At 41.1% G+C, this 20,178-nt stretch overlaps 1 non-coding gene across 1 annotated transcript; it reads right to left on the minus strand.

The window, feature by feature from the left end:
* Positions 1-16,468: 16,468 nt before the first annotated feature.
* On the minus strand, positions 16,469-16,540 carry trnae-cuc (transfer RNA glutamic acid (anticodon CUC)). Its single transcript has one exon. It is a non-coding gene; the product is annotated as a tRNA-Glu (tRNA).
* Positions 16,541-20,178: the final 3,638 nt, after the last annotated feature.

The raw sequence follows: 20,178 nt of genomic DNA on the forward strand, positions 1-20,178 counted from the left end.
AACTCTGCACCCTCATTTCTCCCATTAAGGTGGATAAACAGGCATGGATAGAAGACTGATTGGCTGGCCGATTGGCAGAAAACAGGAAATCTGCATTTCATTGCAGATATTTCGGGTGCTGGAAATCTGAAATAAAAACAGAGTAAGCTTTAGAAACTGAGCAGGCGAGACAGCATTTGAGAGATAAAAATAGAGTGAATGTTTTGAGTACAGTTTGACTCTTCAGAAGTTCTTAAGGACAGTTGTACTAGACCCAAAATGTTAACTCTATTTTTCACTCTCCACAGATGCTGCCAGACTTGCTGTGTTTCTCCAACACTTTCTGATTTTATTTCCATTATGTAAATAGGTCCTTTTCAGATTGGCAGGAGTTAATAATGGTAAGACACAGGGTGAACCCCTCTGTTAGTTAAACCAACACCCAGAAAAGCTTATTTCACCTTGTAATGTGTTAAAATGAGTGACAGAGAACTCCTAAATTCCATTTCTTAAAGTAAGTAATATCAATTTATTCTTTAACTCTCAACATGAACATTGAACAACTATTCACAACTCCAAGCCCCACCCTTTCTTTTCACTTCTTATTACCTGCTTCCAACTCTATAACAATATACTGTTCCAATAAGCACTTATTAAAATTATGTCAACTTAATTTCAAAACCATACAGCGTCTGTCGTATACAATGTTATTTTTCTTTTGGCTGAACATCTCCCTGGGCTGTCTTCTGGCTTTTACTGAGAAGATGTTTCATATGAAAAGGCCTTTGATAGAGAGCGTATCAATCTCTTGGGTCTCTCTCTTTCGAGGGCAATCATTCTCTCTGACTTTCAAACTGTTGGCTTTTCTTTTAATATCCCCAGTATTGGATCGTCTCATTGGTTCGACGTTGGCAAAACAATAAATTCAAACTCGATTGGGTTTTAGTTTTAGTTTCCTGAGGCAAAATTTAAGCTGCTTGGTTAAATTTGAATTATTGTCAAAACACCAACCAACTCAGGTATCTACTTCACAGACAAATGTTACATATTTCCTATTTTCCAGTACACTCTGGGACTGCCATGACGGGTACTTGTAAGCTCTCAGTGCTAAACAGTATTCACTCTTTCTTAAAGGTACAGTATACACCTTCAACTTCATAACAATAAGCAGGGTTTCACTGAGCTGTTTGGAATCTCCGTCTTTTTACAATTTGTATCAATGAACTTGATAAGGGGAGTGAAGTTGTGAGAGCTAAACCTGTAGATACCACAAAGGTAGATAGGAAGGTATGTTATGAATAGGACTTAATATTGCAAATAGATCTGGGTAGGTTGAATGAGTGGGTCAAAATCAGGCAGATTGAGTATAATGTGGGAAAATATGGATTAGTTTATTTTGACAGGAAGAATGAATGAAAACAGAGCACTACTTAAGTGGACAACAACTGCAGCATTTTTAGATGTTCTAGAGCATAGATCAGATTAAGCTAGTATGCAGTTAAAGTAAGTAATAAAAGGAATGCTGTCCTTTGTTATGAGATGTAGTGATTATAGAAAAATAATCTGCTTCAGTTTTAGAGAACATTGGTGAAACAATTTCTAATATTGTGTTCTTCTTAGTTCTCCTTATTTAGGAAATAATGTAAATGCTTTGGACTCAGTTCAGAGTAGATTTACCAGACTGATAATTGGAATGAGCAAGTTGTCTTATGAGAAATGAGTAGGTTGTTTAATGAGGAAATGTTGAACCAACTGGGCTTTTTTTCGCTGGAGCTTAGAAGGGTAAAGGATGAACTAATTGAAAATTGTAAGGTTTTGACAGTCTTAACAAGATGAATGTGAAGAGGAAATTACATCTTTTGGCCAAGACCAGAATTAGCAAGAAATATTTTAAATTAGGGATTGCCCTTTTAGGATAGAGATGGGACTTTTTTGCGCATTGTGTACCTTGGAACACTGACTCAGAATATGTTGAATATTTATTAGGTGGCTAATTTCCAGACAGATGCAGACACAATAGACCAGTCGTCTATCTGTGCCATAAATGTTTTGTGATTTTGGTATCGTTCTGCATCTTCCATTGCCACACCTTTTATAGTCTTACATTGTTAGCATTGTTTGCCCTTCTTGCTTTCCTCAATTCCTAGGAAGGGTAGATGTATCATTTTGGTGGTTTCAGTCAAACCTCAGGCAATGTCCTTGTTGGATGAAATGAGAGCAAGGAGGATAGGCCTGGGTTTGGCACGTTGCATAGTCTAGAGAGATAATCTGAGCAATGCAGAATTGTGGCCAGGCACTGTAGGCTGGAGGATGGAAAGATCTTGCATCTATTGCATCCATTTTACAAATACATTAAGGACAAAAGGGTAACTAGGGGGAGAATAGGGCCCCTAAATGATCAGCAAGGTGGTCTTTGTGTGAGCCGCAAGAGTTGAATGAGTTAAACGAGTATTTTGCATCAGTGTTTACTGTGGAAAAGGACATGGAAGATATAGAACATGGGAAATAGATGGTGACATCTTGAAAAATGTCCATATTACAGATGAGGAAGTGCTAGATGTCTTAAAATGCATAAAAGTGGTAAATCACCAGAATCTGATCAGGTGTACCCTAGATTTCTGTGGGAAGCTAGGGAACTGATTGCTGGGCCTCTTGCTGAGATATTTGTATCATCCATAGTCACAGTTGAGGTGCTGGAAGACTGGAGGTTGGCTAATGTGGTGCCACTATTTAAGAAAGGTGGTAAGGACAAGCCAGTGAGCCTGACATCGGTGGTGGGCAAGTAGCTGGAGGGAATACTGAGGGACAGGGTGTCCATGTATTTGAAAAGGCAAGGACTGATTATGGATAGTCAACATGGCTTTGTCTCACAAACTTGATTGAGTTTTTTGAAGAAGTAACAAAGAAGATTGATGAGAGCAGAACGGTGGACGTGATCTGTATGGGCTTCAGTAAGGTGTTCGACAAGGTTCCCCATGGGAGACTAGTTAACAAGGCTAGACCTCACGGAATACGGGGTGAACTGAACTAGCCATTTGAATACATGGCTCGAAAGTAGAAGACGGAGGGTGGTGATGAAGGGTTGTTTTTTAGACTGGAGGCCTGTGACCAGTAGTGTGCCACAAGGATTGGTGCTGGGTCCATTACTTTTCGTCATTTATATAAATGATTTGGATGTGACCTTAAGAGGTATAATTAGTACGTTTGCAGATGACACCAAAATTGGAGGTGTAGTGGACAGCGAAGTAGGTTACCTTGGATTACAACAGAATCTTGACCAGATGGGCCAATGGGCTGAGGAGTGGCAGATGGAGTTTAATTTAGGTAAATGTGAGGTGCTGCATTTTGGGAAAGCAAATCAGAGAAGGACTTACACACTTAATGGTAAGATGCTCGAGAGTGTTTCTGCACAAAGAGACCTTGGAGTGCAGGTTCATAGCTCCTTGAAAGTAGAGTCGCAGGTAGATAGGATAGTGAAGAACGCGTTTAGTGTGCTTTCCTTTGGTCAGATTATTGAGTATAGGAGTTGGGAGGTCATGTTGGGGTTGTACAGGACATTGGTTAGGCCAGTTTTGGAATATTGCATGCAGTTTTGGTCACTTTCCTATAAGAAGGATGTTGTGAAACTTGAAAAGGTTCAGAAAAGATTTACAAGGATGTTGCCAGGGTTGGAGGATTTGAGCTATCGGGAGAGATTGAATGGGCTAGGGCTGTTTTCCCTGAAGTGTCGGAGGCTGAGGAGTGACCTTCTAGAGGTTTGTAAAATCATGGGCATGGATAGGGTAAATAGACAAGGTGTTTTCCCTGGGATGGGGGAGTCCTGAACTAGAGGGAATAGGTTAGGATGAGAGGGGCAAGATATAAAAGAGACCTAAGGGACAATGTTTTCACATGTGTAAGGAATGAGCTGCCAGAGGAAGTGGTGGAGGTTAGTATAATTGCAACCTTTAAATATGAATAGGAAGGGTTTGGAGGGATATGGGCCAGGTGCTGGCAGGTGGGACTAGATTGGGTTGGGATATCTGGTCAGCATGGATGGGTTGGACCGAAAGTTCTCTGTCCTTGTTGTACATTGCTATGACTCTATGACTCTATTTGAGACTAACATTGCCAGACAAAACATATCCAGCTTAAAAGATAGGCAATACATGACTGAAATTTTAAGGATTTAATTCTTCCACCAGGGTGGGAAAGACTTGTTTGAATTGTTCCACTCAAAGGTCTTGACAGCAGTGACTGAGGATACTCACGTCACGCAACTATAGAGATAAGGAAGAGAATAGTCTCTAGGAACAGGGATTTTGAGGGAATAAGGTGATGAGCCACATCAGCCGTGACATAAGAGAACTGTATGCATGCTGTAGGATTTAATAGCTCCCCTTTGCTATCTGCACAATTTTTAATTTTTTAGTAAAGCATAGACCACGTACATGCTTGTGGCATAGTGACACGTGAACAGAAGTGCTGAGGTGAAAGACCACATGGTTTTAAGGACAGGCTTAGTTGAGGCAAGGACCATAATCATCCTTCCCTCGAAGAGATCAAGGTCACAGAAGTGTGCAGGTTCAGTTCTATGCATTCAGTGCTAAGGTGCTGAATTCAGTTTTTGTATTCGGTTTCAGGTTTCTAAGGAATCACATTGCCAGCGTAGTAAAATGAAGAAAGCATATTTTGTTCGTGAGTTTTGAGAAGATTTGTAGCTGAGGTTGAGGATGTAGGTTTGCTCGCTGAGCTGCAAGGTTCACTTTCAGACATTTCGTCACCATACAAGGTAACATCTTCAGTGAGCCTGCTGATGTTTCCTGCTTTTTATTTATATATTTGGATTTCTTTGGGTTGGTGATGTCATCTCCTATTTTTGGTGTCATTTCCTGTTCTTTCTCTTGGGGGTGGTAAATGGGTTTGTTGATAAGAGTTCTGGTTGGAATGTCATGCTTCTAGGAATTCTTATGCGTGTCTCTGTTTGGCTTGTCCTACGATGGATGTGTTGTCCCAGTCAAAGTGCTATCCTTCCTTGCCTGTATGTGAGGCTACTAGTGAGAGAGGGTCATGTCGTTTTGTGGCTAGTTGATGTTCCTGTATCCTGGTGGCTAGTTTTCAGCCTGTTTGTTCAGTGTAGTGTTTGTTACAGTTCTTGCATAGTATTTTGTAAATGATATTAATTTTGCTTATTGTCTCTATAGGGTCTTTCAAGTTCATTAGCTGCTGTTTTAGTATGTTGGTGGGGTTCTGTGAAGTAGATTGAGTTTGTGATATAATTAAACATTTCAGCTGATCATGCAGCACATTTAATTTATGTTCTCATTCTCGTGATTAGACCCTCCAGCTCTCACTCCAGCTATCCCCAGCCAGTTGTCAAAGCCCATAAATCTGCAGCTTATTGTCCATTAAATTATTATCCAATTATAACTTGAAAGACCCTATGCAGACAACAAGCAAAACTAATGTCATTTACATAGATACCGACAAGCCAAACTTGAGCTAAGGTTAGTACCACTAAGTGTTCTCCAGGCTACCCCCTTTATTGCTGCAAACAAGCTGTCTTTATACAGAATTTGACATTAAAATTACAAAAATGCCATATATCCTTAATTAGATAAGCAACAATAAAATGGCAAAAGTTTGCAGAGGAAGTAAAACGCATTGACAGGTCTGTGTACGCTTGACTAATTAAACTATCTCCCCATCAAAGTGGGAAACCTTGATCCGGCCAGGTCAAATAGTCAATTGCTTTGGCTTATTCATCATAGTGAGGGACTAGTCTAAACTATGTGAAAAACGTCACAGGGTCACCTTGCTTAGCTAACATGTCTAGTGTCATTGTCTTATAAAATGGCTGTTTCTTTTAAAATCATCTAAGATTCCCAAAATGCAACTGAAAGTCATAACATTCCTGGATCTTGAGCTCCAGGGAACAACATACACATTCAATTCATGACAAGCCGGTGTTCATTCAAATCAGTCCATAAAGGATTAATCTTTCCGACGTGTCTGTCTCTCTTTCTCTCTGCGTCCCTTGAACTCTTCAGTCAATGAATGTAACTTACCGAAGAATGTTTTCTTTCTCTCTCACTTGGACGTGAACATCTTCCAACTTTTAGCTTTGGTGTTTTCCTAGCCTGGAAGGGGAATGAGACATTCACTTCCCAGAACAGTCAAGATGAGGGAGCTGGGCTTCATAAATTCAAATCTGCTCAGTTAGGTTTACATGAAAATGTATCAGGATTGGTCTATTACGTGCATGTTCCATTCAGTTTATTAAATTACAAGTTCTTTTCCTATTGAGTATGAGTTTTGTTAAGAATCTTTCATATAAACCAGCAATTTAGTTATCTGTCATCTCATCCAAATATATATGCCTCCAGCCTCCGGCATGAGAAAGAAGTATTGTCATGCATTCCACAAGTGAACAAAGGTTATTGCCTTATTTACACTGATCCATTGACGCAAAGAACAGAGTCTCCAACTCTTCTGAACAAATGGGCTGCGCTCCCCCACCTCCCTCCCCCGCCCCCATGGTGGAGCACTTTCCCTCATCTCCTTAGCAGATGTAAGGCTACCAACTTCCTCAGAGGAATGCACAGAACTGTAAGAAAAAGGTCAATAATCTTCCTCACGTAGCTATCATTAGTGCCATCACACTGTCTCCTCACAATTACTCTATTCCTGCTCCTGGAACCACCTGCCACCAAGGTTCATGCCCTACCATTCTCACTGCCTTCCCTCTTCTTGCAACATCTTCACTTTCTTGCGGTTACTCACCCCACTTCCTGATACCACTAACCCTGCGCGACCTCAATGTTCCTGATCACTCACATAGGACACCTCTCCCAAAAGTAACAGCTTTGCCACTCACTTTCAGTTCCCTTAGTACCTTCATTTATGTCATTCCATAATTAGGCAGAGTGTGTAGACAGAGGTGGTGAGCTGCCTGACATTCAGTTCCCTGGGTCCAAATTCTGAGCATTTCCAAGTCACTGGATTAACATCAATGATTGCCTTTAACTTACTGTGCTGAAACACCCTGACTGAAGACTATCTAATGCACTTGACTGAGGACTACTGACAACAATGACAAATTTCTTGGTTTTGTATCTGCGTTGGACAGCACAACAGTACTGTGAGCCTAACATCTCTGTCTGAGGGACAAGGCACAAAGAAAGATAAGCATGCTGTGAAAATCCAGTACCAAGAACAGTCTAGAAGCTGGATGTAAAGTTTACTTACCCTGAGTGTAAAGTTTAGTTGATGCAGCATTACAATGATAGTTGCTATTGTGCCCCAACATAAGGGTTCTTAGAGCCTGGTTGTGAGATGCCAATGTTCTGTGGATAAGAGGTGTATGTGGCTAGTGGAGTTTATCCTGAGATATTAGCGTCTAACGTGGAGGTTGTTTGGAGCAAGAAGCGCACTGGTGATGTCAGGTATCCGCTCTGAATTCCATGTCAAAAATTGTCACTGTCTAGTTTGCTTGAGGTGAGTGGTAGGATAGGCAACTGCATATTAATAAGGTGTGGTTAAAACAATTGTTAACAAGTAGTGATTCCCCCTTAGCTGGCAACTCGTCACTCCCTAGTGAGAATTTTGTCTCGATGCTCGGAAATTAGTCAAAACGATGTAGTGAGTTGCTCCTACTATGAAGATATGCTTCATGCACAATTCGCCACATTTCTCACTTCAGTCCATGCTGTTCATGCTCTTTTAAGATTCTACCAATCAACAAGTCACCTCCCATCCTTCAACAGAGTGCCTTCACCTTGTCCAAATCAATGTCTCACCATGTCCTCCCTTCCCCACAGACCTACTCTCCCCTCTGCTGCTTTGGCCACCCTTCCCCCCTTGACCCAGCCAATCTCCTCCCCAATCAGCTTCTGCTCCACTTGGAGATGTTGCACCACAACTTAATAATTGGCCATAAATTAAAGCATAAAGGAGCAAGTACCTATTCCAAAGTCCCACAAGAACTCAAGATTGGTAAGTATGGAATAGTCAAATGTATAGAACTTCGTAGGGGGACAGCACATAATGTGGGCAGGTTGCGCTTATGATTTTGGACTGTGACTCAACTTGCCTTTTAAGTCAGAGAACTTAATTGCTGAAGTTTATCAGGCTGTTAACATTCTGTATTTTGCCTCTTGCCCAATTAGTTCCCCTGTCTGCCGTTCTTCTCGCTTTCTCCAGGACTGAAAGGTTTTGCCCATAGTTCCAATTCAGGGTGATGTATAGCCATGAAATTAGATGGTAATGTTTCATGGGTTTGTTGCCCTTGACCTTTTATGTGGTACTGGTTGTCTGTTTGGAAAGTACTGTCCATCTTCTGTGAAGTGAGAATATAGAAATAATATAGTACAGGTACAGGTTGATCTCCTATAATCCATGTTTCATCCACGCAAATTTGCTGTAACATGATTAATGAGGTGGGGACAGTGTTTCTAAAGCGCAAACTTTTAAAATGTATGTTGGCTGTAAAGCGATTACTTCACCAATATTTTAAGCACTGTTCCTAAAGCACTTTTTCTATAATGTGGGGTTCCACAAGAACGCAATCAGCCTGCTATAGAAGAACTGATTGTACTGTGTTCTAAATCCTGCATCCTTGGAACTGAAACAATGCCAAATTGTGGACTTTACAGATTTTAGGGGACCAGTCAACTCCTTCACACAGGATTCACAAGAGGAAAATGGGCTGATTTCTGATTTCTTTGCCTGAAAGCCAATGGGAAACTTGCAATTTGAATGTTACTGATGGTGGAACAGACAGCTTTGTTTGTCAACTATGATTATAAAACTTATGTCACAAAACTTTACTTACTTAAATCATTTCAGATCACAGATTCAAAGTAGTGTTATGGCACAGAAGGAGGCTATTTGGCCCATCATGTTAGCACTAGCTCTTCAAACAAGCATTATTCCCTACTGCCAATTTCAGATTATTCTTATTTAAGCAATCACCTATTAGCCTTTTGAATTCGTCAATTGAATCTGCCTACACAACACTTTCAAGCAGTGCATTCCATACCCTAACAACTGTGTATGTGAAAAAGGCTTTTCTTCTCATGTCATATTTGCCTCTTTTCAAATCACTTCAAATCTGAGCTCTCTGGTTCTTGATTCTTTTACGAGCAGGAACAATTTCTTCCTATTTCCTCTATCAACTTCACTCATGATTTTGAAAACCTCCATCAGATCACCTCTTGGCCTTCTCTCCAAGGAGAACAGTCACAATTTCTGCACTCTGTCCTCACAACTGAAACTTCTCATCCCTGGAACCAATTTTGTAAATTACCTCTGCACTCTGTCCAATTCATTCACATCCTTATTATAGTATACGTCCAGAACAGTGCACAATACTCTGACTGAGGTCTAACAAATGTCATGTACAAATTCAACGTCACCTCCTTGCCAGCTGAAGGAAAAATGCCTCATCTTCCGCCTCGGGACCCTCCACCATATGGCATCAACACTGACTTCACCAGTTTCTAAATCTTCCCTCACCCACCACATCCTATCTACCTATCACCTTCCCACCTACCTCCCCCCCCCCCCAGCACCACCCCAACTCCTTATTTATCCCTCAGCCTCCCTCCCCCTCCACATTCCTGATGAAGGGCTTATACCCGAAACATTGACTTTCCTGCTCCTTGTATGCTGCCTGACCTGCTGTGCTTTTCCAGTGCCACACTTTTTGCAATTTGAATGTTACTGATGGTGGAACAGACAGCTTTGTTTGTAAACTATGATTATAAAACTTACGTCACAGAGCTTTACTTACTTAAATCATTTTAGATCACAGATTCAAAGAGGTGTTATGGCACAGAAGGAGGCTATTTACTATGCACCTATTAATAAAGCCAAGGCTACTGCATCTTTTATTAATTGCTGCCTCAACCTATTCCATCAGCGTCAGTGTGATCTATGCACATACATACCCTGGTCCCTCTGCTCATGCGCTCACTTTAAAATGATACCTTCTATTTAATGTTGTCTTTCAGTGTACTTCCTATCAAAATGCTTTACTACTTATTCTCTTATGAACTTAAACCACCACCTATCTGCCCACATCACTAACTTGTCTGTATTCCATCGATTTATTCATATATCAACTAAAATTTGGCACAGTTAGCAAAGGTTTTGTTCTTAATATTTTCTCAAGTCAACATTACCAGTCATCTCATAGAACGTTATGTATACCCTATGATACAGAGTGCATATTTCACTGTTCAGTATTTAATTAGACCATTGAATCATAGAAAGGTTACAGTAAGGAAAGAGACATTTCTATTCAAGCTGAATAAACTAACCACCGATTCTAGTCATAGTTTGCAGCACCTGATCTGTAACCTTACAGGTTTAGTACTGCAGGTGCAGATCTAGGTTCTTTTAAAATGAACTGAGGGATTCTGGCTCAGCCACAAAACCTGGCAGCAAATTCCACACACCTACCATCCTTTGGGTGAAAGGTTTCTCCTCCAGTCTCCTCTGCCAGTTGCCTTAAATCTGTGCAGTTTGGTAATTGAACTCTGTTAGGGAACAGCTCTTTGGAGTTTAATGTTTCCAAGCTTCTCATTATTTTGTACACCTTGATTAACTTGCACGTCATTCTCTTCTAAGAACAAAGAACAAAGAAAATTACAGAACAGGGCCCTCCAAGCCTGCACGGATCCAGATCCTCTATCTAAAGCTGTTTCCTATTTTCTAAAGATCTGTATCCCTCTGCTCTCTGCCCATTCATGTACCTGTTGAGATACATCTTAAATGGTGTTATCATGCTGCCTTTACCACCTCCGCTGGCAATGTGTTCCAGGCACCCATCACCTTCTGCGTAAAGAACTTTCCATGCTTATCTCCCTTTAACTTATTCCCTCTCACCTTGAACTCGTGACCCCTAGTAATTGAGTCCCCACTCTGGGAAAAAAGCTTCTTGCTATCCACCCTGTCTATACCTCTCATGATTTTGTAGACCTCAATCAGGTTCCCCCTCAACCTCCGTCTTTCTAATGAAAATAACCCAAATCTACTCAACCTCTCTTCATAGCTAGCATCCTCCATACTAGGCAGCATCCTGGTGAACCTCCTATGCACCCTCTCCAAAGCATCCACAACCTTTTGGTAATGAGGCGATCAGAACTGTACGCAGGATTTGAAGTGTGGCCAAATCAAAGTCTTATACACCTGTAACATGAATTGCCAACTTTTGTACTCAATAAGGAAAACACCCATAGCCTGTGAATGAGCAGTAATTTTCATGCCTTGGCAACATTCTTGAAATTCTCCTTTGTGCTCTTGCCAGAGCAGTTATTTCTTTCCTGTAATGTGGCAACCAGGTTATAAAGAAAACTTCAGCTCCACCTAACCAATGTCTAATATAGTTTCCAGCGTTATATCCCTGAGAGGGGCAGCCTTGTGGGCTAAAGGTGACTTTTATTCAATACCTTAGCCAATAGAAGAAATCATCCCATATACCTTCTGTCCCATCTTATCTACTTGTCCTGCTATCTTCAGAGTCCCGTGAACATGAGCTCACGTCCAAGAGCTCTCAGTTCTCAATATCCTTCCTTTGTTTTGTGTATTCTTTTGCTTTGTCATCCTTTTCCAAATGCTTAACCTCACAGTTCTCCAAATTGTATTCGATCAGCTATTTTTCTGCCCACTCAACACAAGCATTGACATCATCCTACAGTTGATAGCCACCCACTTCAACATAATTACCTGGCCAAATTTCAGGTTTGTTGTACATTTTCCAATTAAACCTCCACATTGAAGTTTAAATCATTCACAGATACCACAAACAGCAAAGGACCAAAAGCTAGTGCTGTGGACCACTACTGGAAAATACTTTCCATCTGCAAAAACATCTTTTTTTTTAAGATTCCCTACAGTGTGGAAACAGGCCCTTCAGCCCAACAAGTTCACTGACCTGCTGAAGAGTAACACATCCAGACTCATTTCACCCTGACTAATGCACTTAACACAATAGGCCATTCAGCATGGCCAATTCACCTAACCTGCACATCTTTGGAATGTGGGAGGAAACCAGAGCACCCAGAGGAAACCCGTGAGACACAGGGAGAATGTGCAAATTCCACACACAGAGTCACCCAAGGTGGGATTCGAACCTGAGTCCCTGGCGCTGTGAGATAACAGTGCTAACCACTGAGCCACCATGCCACCCCTTGATCTGTCAATCGTTACCTTTTATTTCCTGTTACTGAGCCAATTTTGGATCTATCTCGCCATATTCTCTTGTATCTCATGGTCTTTAATTTTTCTTTACAGTTTGCCATGTGAGAGCTTGCCAAATCCTTACTAAAATCCATGTAGACAACATTCAGAGGCACAGCCCTCATTAATCCTTGTTGTTACTCAAATTCAACTAAATTAATAAGACAGTAGATTCCCTTGAGAAAATCATGCTGTCTATCCTTGATTAAAGGTAAAAATCACACAACGCCAGGTTATAGTCCAACAGATTTAATTGGAAGCACACTAGCTTTCAGAGCGACACTCCTTGATTAATGCATGCTTCTCCAAGTAACACTAAATCTTATCACTCAATATTGACTCCAGTAATTTGCCCTCCACCCAAGCTCCAGTTGATCACCCTATAAATATTTGGCCTATCTATTGCACCTTCTTTTGAACAGTGGTATAATATTTGTAGATCTCCAATCATCAGATACATACCTTGCCTGTATCTGATGAAAAATGCAAAGTGATGCTCAACGTGTCCGCTGTTTCCTCCCTAGCTTTTTAAAAATATCTTAGACTATAATTCACTCAGTCCTGGTCATTTAATTACCTTCAAGGAGAACACTTGCACTCATATTTTGTACTCATTTTGCTTATTTTATCTTATAATCTCTATCACTCTTCATTAGCTAGAATGTCTGCACCATCCCTCTCCTATGTGAAGACAGAGACAAAATACTGTTTAGAATCCTGTGTACATCTTTTGCATCTACACACAAGTAACCAGATTGGCCCAACCCTTAGTCCTTTTTTTGCTCTTAATGTACTGATAAAACATCTTTGGTTTTGCTTTTTTTTACTGGCCAATTATTTTTTTGTATTGTCTCTTTGCTTTCCTAATTTCCTTTTTCTCTTTACCCTTGTGTTTCTGTACTCCTCTAAGATCTTACCTTATCTTATCTGGTATGCCTCAGGATAACCAGGGGTTCTAGATTTGGCAGTAATATCCTTTTTCTTTTTGGGGACATGTCTATACTGTATTTGTAGAAACTTGCTTTTGAATGTCCCCCACTGATTTGTCACTGACTTTCCTTAAAGTATCTAAATGTAGTCCACTTTTTGCCAAGTCATATCTTAGCTTTGTGAAAATTTCCATCCCCCATTTAGAACTTTTACTGTCATTCTGTTTTTGTCCCTTTTCATAATGAAGCAAATCTAACTGAATTATGATTACAGTCTATAAAATGGTCACCCACTGGCATGCACATCATTGTCTAAGACTAAACCTAGAATTGCATATTTTCTTATTGAGTTGGTTATGTGTTAGTTTTAAAAAATTGTGCCATCTGTGGCTTAATACTGTTTGTAATACTGTTAATATTTGGGTAGTTAAAATCCCCAACCATTACTATCAACTGTTTTTGCATTCAGAGGAGCAAATATGTAGGCAAATCTCTAAGTCCCCTATTTGGGGATCTCTTGTCCACAACTAGTAGTGTGGTTCATCCTCTTTTCTTTGAGCTCATACCATATTTCCTCATTTGATGTTTGATTTAGTTTATCATTCGTTCTCATAGCTCCAACTGATTCTTTAATCAATAATGTTCAATTCCCATTTTTTTATTCCCTTCTCTATCCTGCCTAAAATCTCTATTTCCAGGGATGTTGATTTGCCATCTTTAAGCCAAGACTCTGTTGGCATAGTAATATCATGCTGTCATTTATCTATCAGAGGCCTCAGCTTATTGGCTTTATTTGCTACACATCTTACACTTGCATATATGCACTTTAATACTGACAATTTTATGTGCTGTATAATTTTTAATCTCTGTTTCTTGTATCTTTCAAAATCACTTGTTAACTTGCTGCCTTCTGTTCCTTGCTCTTTTCCTTCAAATTCCCATCCCTTTGTCAATCTAATTTAAACCTTCTCTGATAGCACCAACAAATCTCTCTGCAATAGTGTTTATCCTGGTGCAGACCGTGTGCTTGTGTAAGTCCTACCTTTCCCAGCACTGGTCTCAATCCTTGTAAATCTGATGGCCAATCTCCTACACCAGCTCTCTAGTCAGGTGTTCAGTTGCTTGATTCTCCAAGTTCTGTTCTCACTGAAGTAATCCTAGGACTACTGATTTAGATGTCCTACTTTATAACCTACCCTCTCTACTTCCCCGAAGTCTGCTTTCAGAACCTCATCTGCATACCTTCAGGGAGACAACATGCCATCTTGGAGTCACATTAATGGCTGCACAAAGGCCAGTCTCAACCCCTATTTCTTACCTATCTGTGTTATCTGCAAATTGACCATACCCCATACCCTCAATCTCCTCATTTACATCATTTTTGTAAATTATAAAAGTTGAGGGTCCAAAACAGATCTCTAAGGGACTCCAGTCATCATGTTTTGTTAATCAATCTGTTTGGGCATACTCTTTGTTTATTGCCAGCCAGTCAAATTTCTATCCATGCTAATATATTACCCATTCAATAAGCCATTATTTACCATAACTTTTGATGTGGAAACTTAACAAATGCCTCTGGAAATCTAAGTACAGTATATCTGCAGACTTCCCTTTATTTACAGCTCATGTTGCCCCATCAAAGAGCACTAATAAATTTGTTAAATGTAAAATCTCTCATACAAAACCATGCTGACTTTTTATTATTACCTTGTATTTCTCTATGTGTCAAATGATAATCTCTTCAAGCACCATTTCTACCACCTTCTCCGTGATACGTGTCAAACTAACTGGCCAGTAGTTACCTGTTTTCTACTTTGAAGCCATCTTGAATGTGGGAGTTATCTTTGTTTCCAGTTTGCAAAATATTTGTTCAAAAATTGAGGGGCATGGATAGGGTAAATAGACAAAGTCTTTTCCCTGGGGTCGGTGAGTCCAGAACTAGAGACATAGGTTTAGGGTGAGGGGGAAAGATATAAAAGAGACGTAAGGGTACGCGTATGGAATGAGCTGCCAAAGGAAGTGGTGGAGACTGGTATGATTGCAACATTTAAAAGGTATTTGGAGGTTCATAGCCCCTTTAAAGTGGAGTTGTTGGTAGATAGGATAGTGAAGAAGGCATTTGGTATGCTTTCCTTATTGGTCAGTGTATTGAGTACAGGAATTGGGAGGTCATGTTGCGGCTGTACAGGACATTGGTTAGGCCACTGTTGGAATATTGCATGCAATTCTGGTCTCCTTCCTATTGGAAAGATGTTGTGAAACTTGAAAGGGTTCGGAAAAGATTTACAAGGATGTTGCCAGGGTTGGAGGATTTGAGCAATATGGAGAGGCTGAACCGGCTGGGGTTGTTTTCCCTGGAGCATCGGAGGCTGAGGGGTGACCTTATAACAGTTTACAAAATAATGAGGGGCATGTACAGGTTAAATAAACAAAGTCTTTTCCCTGGGGTCGGGGAGTCCAGAACTAGAGGACATAGGTTTAGGGTGAGAGGGCAAAGATATAAAAGAGACCTAAGGGGCAACTTTTTCACACAGAGGGTGGTACGTTTATGGAATGAGCTGCCAGAGGATGTGGTGGAGGCTGGTGCAATTGCAACATTTAAGAGGTATTTGGATGGGTATATGAATAGGAAGGGTTTGGAGGGATATGGGCCGGGTACTGGCAGGTGGGACTAGATTGGGTTGGGATATCTGGTCGGCATGGACAGGTTGGACGGAAGGGTCTGATCCGGGCTGTACAACTCTATGACTATTTCGTCTGTCTTCTTTTTTCACCTATTCTTTTCCATTTTAAATACCTGTTGAAATTCTTGCTATCATTTTCATGTTTCTAGCTAACTTCATGTAATTCTCAAATGTCTTCTCTGTGGTTAACCTTTTTGTCATTCTCTGCTGTTTGTATTCTATCTAATCATCTGAACTACCTATCACCTTTGTGCAGTTATCTACTTTACCTTAAATTTGTTGCTTTTTCCAAGTTCTTTAATTAGCCATGAATAGATTAGATTAGATTAGATTACTTACAGTGTGGAAACAGGCCCTTCGGCCCAACAAGTCCACACCAACCCGCCGAAGCGCAACCCAGCCATACCCCTACATATGCTCCTTATCTAACACTACGGGCAATTTAGCATGGCCAATTCACCTGACCCACACATCTTTGGACTGTGGGAGGAAACCCACGTAGACACGGGGAGAACGTGTAAACTCCACACAGTCAGTCGCCTGAGGCGGGAATTGAACCCAGGTCCCTGGCGCTGTGAGGCTGCAGTGCTAACCACTGTGCCACCGTGCCGACCGTAAGAAGAATGGATAGCCCATAGACGCGCTGAAAATTGCTTCCCTGACCGGGAATCGAACCCGGGCCGTGGCGGTGAGAGCGCCGAACCCTAACCACTAGACCGTCAGGGAGACGAATAGTGGGTCCTCTTTTTTAAAAAGTTTTTTTAATCAAAAAATGGAAATTTTTTGGAATATTACAACAAATACAAAACCAAACAATTCAAATCAGTGTAAAAAACTCATTAATTACACAGATTAGAAAAAAACTAATAATTTAAGAAAAGGGAAATCATAACAATAATAATGATAACATAGCTCATCAAAATAAAACAGTATCCCTCGACCATCGAGTGCATAAATCTGTACATATTCATATGTTCGTAATTCCCCCTCTCTGGATACCAAATTCACTAAACAGAATTGTTATGGCTATATCAATATTAGTATGGTGGACAAATCTGTGCCCAAGTAGTCCAAAAAGGGCTCCCACTTCTTATAAAAATTCTTAGTTTTATGGTGCACCATACTCATAAGAAAGTCTAAGAGGATGTGTTCCATGACTGGCTTACGCCAGCCCGACAGCCCTGGGGGTTTTTCAGAAACCTACCCTAAACAAATGTTCTTTCTTGCACAGAAAGTGAGGATACTAAAGAGCCTTTTATTGTGTGCATCTAATGGAAATGAATTAATAAGGCCAAGAAGAGATACCGGGTTCATCTCCACCTCAGTCCCAAAACCTTTTCTATTTCACCAACCACAGTGCTTCAGTATGCCTGTAGCCTGTGGCAGAACCAGAAACAATGAGTGAGTGTGCCCATACTCAACTTGCATTTCGGACAGACTGGAGATGCTCCCGCTTTAAATTTTGCAAGGCGGTCTGGAGCCAAGTGAACCCTGTGGAGAATCTTCAGTTGCAAGGCATGGGTTCTGTTGCAAATCGAGATCCTTGTTGCATTTTCCCCAGGTATCCTCCCATAGAGTCATGGAGATGTACAGCATGGAAACAGACCCTTCCGTCCAACCCGTCTATGCTGGCCAGATATCCCAACCCAATCTAGTCCCACCTGCCAGCACCTGGCCCATATCCCTCCAAACCCTTCCTATTCATATACCCATCCAAATGCCTCTTAAATGTTGCAATTGTACCAGCCTCCACCACATTCTCTGACAGCTCGTACCACCCTCTGCATGAAAAAGTTGCCCCTTAGGTCTCTTTTTTATCTTTCCCCTCTCACCCTAAACCTGTGCCCTTTAGTTCTAGACTCCCCAACCCCAGTGAAAAGAGTTTGCCTATTTATCCTATCCATGCCCTTCATAATTTTGTAAACCTCTATAAGGTCACCCCTCAGCCTCTGACGCTCCAGGGAAAACAGCCCCAGCCTGTTCAGCCTCTCCCAATAGCTTAAATCCTCCAACCCTGACAACATCCTTGTAAAATACTTCAGAAGAAATGTCAACCTCCAGCTCCCTCTCCCATACCTTACAGAGCCACTCAGACTCGTCTGAGCGACCTGCTCACATGCATATTGCTAACAGAAAATGTACCCTCAGCACTCAGCACCCTCTTCTCCATGTCGGACCCATAAGGATCAGTTAGAAGTGTTCTCTCTTTCTCTATGAAATTTCTAGTTTCCAAAAAAGGGAAGAGATCTCTACTGGGCAACTCATATTTCTGAGCTAACTAGTTAAAAGACATTACTATGACCTCTCCGAATAAATCACCCAAGCAAGACACACCCCTAGCTGTTAATTGTTTAAACTCCAAGTCCATCATTCCTGGCTAAACATCTGGCATACCAACTATGGGTGTAAAAAAAATGTTATGGCAATATTGCTCCCAATGTGTCGCATTGCCCTCCACGCCTTAAAAGTATTAATAACTATTGGGCTATGACAATATTCCTTAACTGTCTTCATTTTGTCCACGAACAGCAGGCTAGTAAGGGGTCATTTTGCCTGAGATGCTTCGATATCTAACCAAAGTGAGTGAGGGTCTCCCCGGGCCCATTTACTCATGTAAGACAGCAACGAGCTTAATTTATAGTTTTTTATATCTGGGATGCTGACTCCTACCAGCCTGTAAGGTAACTGCAGTTGAGTCAGTTCAATTAGGGGTCACTTCGATACCAGATAAAGGAGCTGAACCAACCATTCAGTCTTTGAAATGGTTTGCTCAGTAAAAAGCAGAAGAATCATTCGCATAGGATAAAACAGGTGGGGCAGAATATTCATTTTAATCAGAGCTATCTGACCTAACCAAGAGATTGGAAGTGCCTCCCACCTACGAAGGTCCTGCTTGACTTTGCCAAATAAATGGGCAAAATTGGTTTTAAAATGAGCTGATCAAAGACGGGAGTAATAAATATACCTAAGTAGAGAAAGCCCTCCTGTGACCATCTAAAGTGAAATCGAGATTCGCCCTATGGATCAGGCATTCTTGGACGACCGCTCATGGACATAGCCTTTGATTTCACAAAGTTCATCTTATTACCCAAAAAGCCACCAAGTAAATTAATATATCAGATGTGGCTCCAAAATTGTTGGGTTTGATAAGAAGAAAAGAATGTCAACCACATGCAATGCAATCTTATGTGACTTTGTTCCCACTTCTGGAGCGGATATATTGGGATACCTACGTATTGCCTCTGCCAGCCATTCGATCACCAATGTAAAAAGCAACAGTGATAAGGGACAGCCTTGTCGACTACCCCTACAAATGTTGAAATTATTTGACTGCATGCCATTGGTGAGGACCACGGCAAAAGGGTCACCATTCAGAACCTCTACCCATCTGATAAAGGCCTCACTCAAGCCAAACCACGTTAAAGTATAAAAAAGGTACGGCCACTCGATCCGGTCAAATGCCTTTTCCACTTCTAAAGAGATCACTAATCCCTGAACTGATTGCTGTTGACTTACCTGGACCATGTTAGTTAACCTCCTGACATTGGATGATCTTTGACCTTTTATAAACCCTATTTGGTCCTCCTTAATGATGGAAAGCAGTACAGTTTCTAGCCTTAGTGCCAAAATCCTAAATAAGATTTTGAAATCGACATTTAGGATTGAAATGGGCTTATGGGAAGCACAATCCTTCGCGGCCTTCCATATAAGAGAGATGTCCATCTCTTTCAGAGATGTTGGGAAGAGGCCATGAGTGTGTGAGTCATTAAGCATACTAATCATCGGTCCTGAGAACATAATTATAAATTCCTTATAGAACTCACTGGTAAGTCCATCAGGGCGAGTGACCTTTCCTTTCTGGAGATGCATCATCGCCTTCTGTACCTCTTGCTCTGACAACGAGGCATTAAGGACTCTTATTCAAGGGTCACTCCTGGTAGGTCCAAATTTTTAAAAAAAGACTCCATCCTAACCTGCCCATCCTTGCAACTTTTCACCTGGCATAATTCAGAGTAAAATTTCTGAAATTCTGCATTGATCCTTTAAGAATCATGGGTTATATTTTCAGTGTCCTCCCTGATCAAGGTAATGGCTTGGGGAGCACTCCTTTTCCTGCCAAGATACGCTAAGTACTTAGCCGGCTTATCCCCATGCTCAAACAAGCTTTGGTTTGCAAATATGAGCTCGCTCTTGGTTGTCTGTGTGAGCATGGAGTTCACTGTAGACCGAAGCGCTGTGATCCTCTGCAGTTTAGCCAGTGAAGACCTGTCAAAGTATACCTTTTCAGCTGCTTTCAGATGTGTCTCGAGCAAGCATTGCTGCTCACCCGTCTGCCGTTTCTTACTGGCTGAATAGGGAATAAC

The sequence above is a fragment of the Hemiscyllium ocellatum genome, chromosome 26, assembly GCF_020745735.1.
Source record: "Hemiscyllium ocellatum isolate sHemOce1 chromosome 26, sHemOce1.pat.X.cur, whole genome shotgun sequence".
Lineage (NCBI taxonomy): Eukaryota > Metazoa > Chordata > Chondrichthyes > Orectolobiformes > Hemiscylliidae > Hemiscyllium > Hemiscyllium ocellatum.